This window comes from Rutidosis leptorrhynchoides, chromosome 8 (assembly GCF_046630445.1).
Source record: "Rutidosis leptorrhynchoides isolate AG116_Rl617_1_P2 chromosome 8, CSIRO_AGI_Rlap_v1, whole genome shotgun sequence".
Classification (NCBI taxonomy): Eukaryota; Viridiplantae; Streptophyta; class Magnoliopsida; order Asterales; family Asteraceae; genus Rutidosis; species Rutidosis leptorrhynchoides.
Window position 1 is genome coordinate 170509283 of NC_092340.1, and position 6630 is coordinate 170515912.

Sequence of the window (6630 nt, forward strand, 5' to 3'; positions counted from 1 at the left end):
TTTCGACCACAAAAGTTTAAATACCAAACGACACTTAGAGCATGGTGTTTGGGGTTAAACTACCCAAATCTTGGCCGAACTTTCCCCAAAAGCTAGAACCCCCTAGAGCCACTAGTCCAAGCGAATACCTTTGCCCTTATCCAAGCCGGATCCTAAAAAGGTAAACAACGAGAGGGTAAGCTTACGCTTAGTGAATGCAATAATTATAGATATACATATATAACCTACTTACTTGCAATCACGTACACAATTACCTCATACATACAAGCAATATAAATAACATACCAACGCAAGGTACAACGCTAAATCCCTAAGACCACAAGCTAGCACGAACAATAGCATATATAACCTGAATAATATAAATGCCACACAACAAACACATAACCATGGTTAACCAATAGTACAAAGGAATGGTACTTCGAATTTCCCATCGGTGTTCCCAACAACCGTTAGCGTACAACGAATTATAACACTAACCCCGGAGTGGTATCGATCGCCCGAACTTTAAACCCACCCATCACGTGTAATGTGGTATCGAACGCCCGAACTTTAAACCCACGCTACACGCCCACACACATACATGACATGGCATCGAACGCCCGAACTTAAATCCATATCATATATTGACCCGATGTGGTATCGACCGCCCGAACTTAAACCCACATCGAATCTCGTACAAGTAAATACATTATATATACACATATATAATCATTCCACTCACCTTGTCGTCTAGGCGAGATTTCCAATAACAACTTAAATCCTTCAAAGCGAGTCACCTAACACAATTAACTCTCAATTAATACACATAGTAAGTCGGACTTTCCACCAACTAGCCTAACTAGTGCATTTATGACCCAAATGGGTATTTATGACCCATTTGCCCTAAAATCGCCAATTTAAGGTCCAACTCCTCAACAAATCACTAAAGACTAATAATTAAGGTTCTAAGACTCTCATCATACATAACTAGGGTGTTTTCATACCCATTTTAACCCGCTAGGTTAAACTCACCCATTTGACCCATTTCAAGTCAACCATGAACCCTAATAACACTATCAACTAACAACACAAGTGAGCTAGTGATTTATTAAACCTTTAAGACTCCTTAACACCAATTATGACTTTGAAACCCTAGGTTAGTAAGTCTTGAGTCTTTCATGAACCATCTTTACCCAAAATCCCCAAAAACATCACATATGGATTTTATGTTCAACCCTAACCCAAACACTAACCATTTAACACTAATTAAGTAATAAAATGGAGATTAGGACTTACCACCACTATCACCGTGTAGCTAGCGACTGGATGAACAACTTTACAACGCGAGCTAAGACTCAAAAATAACTTCTTCCTCCTTTGTTTAGCTCTCTCACTCTAGGAATCACTCTCTCTCTCTATAATGAAGTGAAGAAGATGAGGTTGGTGTAAGTGGAGTAATGACTCCCCCAAAACTGACCTAAAGGCCTTCAATTCATTCCAAGAGTGAAAAATACCAAAATGCCATTTAAAATATCTAAAAAAACCCAAACTGGCCCGTCAGTGCTTCTGGATGGCGTCCCAAAATCCGGACGGCGTCCAGCCCTTAAAACTTGGACGGCGTCCCAGGCCTTTGGATGGCGTCCCACATGCTGAACAAAAACGGATGTTACAACTCTCCCCCACTTGAACCGGATTGCGTCCTCGCAATCCACGCCGCATGACACGCAGGAAGATAAACCAACACAAACTCTTCGGGTTCCCACGTAAACTCGGAACCTTTACTACGACGCCATTGGACTTTAAAAGTCCTCACCTCTTTGTTACGCAACATTTTCACCCTTTCATCAAGTATAGCAATCGGCTCTTCGACATACTCCAACTTGTTGTTTAACTCGATCTCATCTCGTGGCATCCATGAAGAATCATCCACAAGACACTTACAAAGATGGGAAACATGAAATGTATTATGGATCCCCGCAAGCTCTTGGGGTAATTCCAACTGATAAGCAACTTCACTAACACGAGCCAAAATCTTAAATGGCCCAATAAACCGAGGAGCTAAATTTCCCCATTTTCGAAACCGAATAATACCCTTCCATGGCGAAACCTTAAGCATCACCATATCGCCTTCTTCAAATTCGATAGGTCGCCTACGTTTATCGACGTAAGACTTTTGTCTATCTTGCGCCGCCTTTAAACGAGCCCGAATCATATCGATTTTGCTATTTGTCTCCAATACCAAGTCGGTGCTCCCGACTTCCATTTGACCCACATCACCCCAACAAATTGGGGTTCGACACCTCCTACCGTATAACATCTCATATGGTGGCATTCCAATACTAGAATGAAAACTATTATTGTACGAGAATTCCACCAATGGAAAATGTTCGTCCCAACTACCGCCAAAATCAATGATACACGCACGTAACATATCCTCCAATGTTTGATTCGTACGTTCGGTTTGACCATCCGTTTGAGGATGATACGCCATACTCATATTCACCCTCGTACCCATATCCTCATGAAACTTCTTCCAAAACCGAGAAGTAAAACGCGTGTCCCGATCCGAAACAATAGACACGGGAACGCCATGTCTCGATATTACCTCTTAAATGAACATCTTCGCGAGTGCCTCTGACGAAATTGCTTCTTTAATAGGAAGAAACAACACACTCTTCGTCAATCTATCGACAATCACCCAAATAGTGTCAAATTGGGTTCTTGCCGTTTTCGGCAACACAGTAATAAAATCCATGGTAATATACTCCCACTTCCACATCGGAATTTCTAGCGGTTGCAACTTACCATACAGCTTTTGGTGTTCGGCTTTAACTTGCAAACACGTGACGCATCGCTCAACATACTTAACAACGTCGCGTTTCATGCCCGGCCACCAATAATCTTTCTTCAAATCATGGTACATCTTTGTCGCACCCGGATGTATGGAATACTTAGACTTGTGCACCTCATCAAGAAGCACCTTTCGGAAATCACCCATCTTAGGCACCCACACTCTTTCTTGAAAAGACAATAAACCACGAGAACCCATCGTAATGAATTCCGATTGCCCCACAATTCGTTCCGCATGCTTGTTATGAACGTAAGCCTCTATTTGAATCACACCAAGTTTTTCAAGAAAATCGTTAGTAATAATCATACGTAACAATCCCAATCGTAACGCCGGGTGGTGACTCTTACGGCTTAACGCATCCGCGACCACATTTGCTTTGCCCGGATGATAAAGTATCTCACAATCATAATCCTTCACCACATCCATCCATCTACGTTGATGATAATTCAAATCCCGTTGATCAAAAAGATGTTTCAAACTCTTGTGATCCGAATAAATCGTACATTTGACACCATACAAGTAATGGCGCCAAATTTTCAAAGCATGGACCACCGCCGCTAATTCGAGATCATGAGTTGGGTATCTCTTTTCATGTTCCTTTAATTGGCGAGAGGTGTAAGCGATGACTTTACCTCGTTGCATTAGAACACACCCGAGCCCATTCAAAGAAGCATCACAATAGACCATCATATCATCTACACCTTCCAGCAATACTAAGACCAGAGCTTTGCACAATTTCTCTTTCAACAATTGAAAAGCGATTTCTTGCTCGTTCTCCCAATTGAATCTCATATTCTTCCTTGTCAACTTAGTTAATGGCGAAGCAATCTTGGAAAAGTCTTGGATAAACCGACGATAGTAACCGGCCAATCCGAGAAAACTTCAGATTTCCGTAGGCGTAGTCGGTCGTCCCCAATCCTTCACCGTCTCTATCTTTCCCGGATCCACTTGAATACCATCCTTGTTCACAATATGGCCAAGGAATTGAACCTCCCTTAGCCAAAATTCACATTTTGAGAATTTAGCATACAACTTCTCTTTTCTCAACGTCTTCAATACTTCGCGCAAGTGGTGTTCATGTTCCGTCATGCTCTTAGAATAGACAAGAATATCGTCAATGAACACAATTACCGACTTGTCCAACATAGGTTGGCACACTCGGTTCATAAGATCCATGAATGCCGCCGGTGCATTCGTAAGACCAAAAGACATAACCACAAATTCAAAATTCCCATAACGAGTACAAAAGGCCATTTTCTCGATATCTTCCTCACGGACCCGCATTTGATGATAGCCGGACCGTAGGTCAATTTTAGAGAAGTACGTAGCACCTTGAAGTTGGTCTAATAAATCGTCAATCCTAGGCAACGGATAACGATTTTTGATCATCACTTTATTTAACTCCCGATAGTCGATACACATCCGCATACTTCCATTCTTCTTTTTCACGAATAAAACCGGAGCACCCCATGGCGAAGCACTCGGTCAAATAAAACCCTTCTCAAGTAACTCTTGAATTTGATTCAACAATTCTTGCATTTCCATCGGTACTAAACGATAAGGAGTTTTAGCAATGGGAGTAGCTCCCGGAACCAACTCAATGCGAAATTCAACTTGTCTTTCCACCGGAACACCTGGTAAATCATCCGGAAAAACATCTTCAAATTCACTTACCACCGGAATTTCACGAATGGGGGGTAGCTCATCACGAGTATCAACAACATGGGCAAGGAAAGCCATGCCACCACTAACAAGGAAAATACGTGCCGGTGCAAAAGTGCATACCGGCACAAGTCTTCTACATTTATCACCATGAATGATTAACTCTTCCCCACTTGGGGTCTTCACACGAATAGCTTTTTCATGGCACGCAATATCGGCTCTATTATGATCGAGCCAATCCATACCAACCACGATATCAAAATCACCCAACGTCATCGGAATGAGATCAATTTTAAAGTTCTCGGATCCAAACACAACATTACAATTTTTACACACATCAACCACTAGCCCCGTCTTGCCATCCGCTATTTCGAATTCTACTGGACGACTTAACTTAGCTAACAGTTTATTAAGTTTAGGCACAAATTTTGGAGACACAAACGATAAATTTGCACCGCTATCAAATAGAATCCTTGCCGGATTTGAGTTAACCATGAAAGTACCTGAAACGACTTCATTGGATTGCTTGGCTTCGTCATTGGTCATCAAATAATTACGTCCCCTAGCCGACCCCGCCGCCTTCTCCATTCTCTTAACTTGATCATTTCGGAGTTCGGGGCACTCCGACTTTCGGTGCCCTTCTTGTTGACAATTGAAACATGTGATCACATTAGTACGCGATTTTGGGCAATCACGAGAGTAGTGACCTTTTTTCCCACAATTGAAACAAGTGACCATGTGACCACTAGAAGCACCCTTCTTTACACTACCCACACTTTCGGAAGCTCCTTTACTCTTCTTGTTCGAAAAATTAGAAGCTTCAAACTTTCGTTTACTTGGCGCATAACTAACCGGACTCGGAGCTTGCGCTTCAAACCCCTTCGCCACCGCCAAAAGCTTAGCAAAAGTCTCAACATGACCAATACTAATTTTACCCTTCAAATCATCTCTAAGGGTCGCATGAAAGTCTTCCATTAACAATTGATCATTCCCCACATACTCGGGGCAAAAGCGCGCCTTAGCGAGAAAGTTGGTTTTGAGAGTGTTTAGGTCCAAAGACCCTTGACGCATGTTCCTTAACTCATTGCGCAATTTGGAAAGATCCGCTTGCGTACGATATTCAAGGAAAAACTCCTTCTTGAAATCCGCCCAAGATAACCCTACAAAAGCCGCATCACCCACCATATCAATCTTGCCATCGAGCCAATCTTTAGCATGGCCCCTTAACAAACTAGTAGCAAGCCTTGTTTTCTTTTCGGGAGGGCACTCGGTCGTGCGAAAACAACCTTCACCATCGGAAATCCAAGCCGCAGTCTTCATGGGGTCGGGATCCCCGTGAAAGTGAGGAGGCTTAGTTGCCAAGAAGTTCTTATAGCTAAACTCTAACTCGCCCACATTTTGAGGTCTAGGAAACCTCCTTTCAACTTCTTCTTTAACGGCATTAGTCATCCGTTCTTGAATCATATCGATAATTTGTTCCGAAACCGACTCTTCGAATATTTGTTTAACCCTTCGTGAGAAAACCGAAACATAGTTTTCTAAAGCGGTCCCAATCTTGGTAGTCATCTCATCTTCCTCCACATGAGAGGGACCACCATTGCCATTCGTGTTCGTTCCGTTTCTCGTCTTCATTCTAAAGATTAAAAATGGATTAGACATCACTAACAATTTAATACACATATATACCTATGCATATGACCGCACACACACCACATCTAGCTCGATACTTGCCGTACATCCTTGCTTGACTTGACTTGCAACCGTAATAGTGGTCTTGACTCACTATTATGCTCACATGCCGTGCCATGCTCAAACGTGTCACAACCATCTTGCTCGATGTTCAAAACAACAACACATGATTAGTAACATCATAACATAGCATAGTTGTCCACTTATGCATCAAAGAACTAGTCAAACCCCGCACTGACCCGTAGTCCTACAAGTCCCGCATATAATTCCACAACACAAAAGTCTAAGTCTTGGCGCCTATCTCAAGTCACCTAAATCCCTTAGACCATGCTCTGATACCACTTGTAACAACCCAACCCTCATTATACCAAAAACACGACACAAAAAAAAAATTTCCTGGACAGACCATCTGGACGGCGTCCAACCTTTAATACTGGGACGGCGTCCAA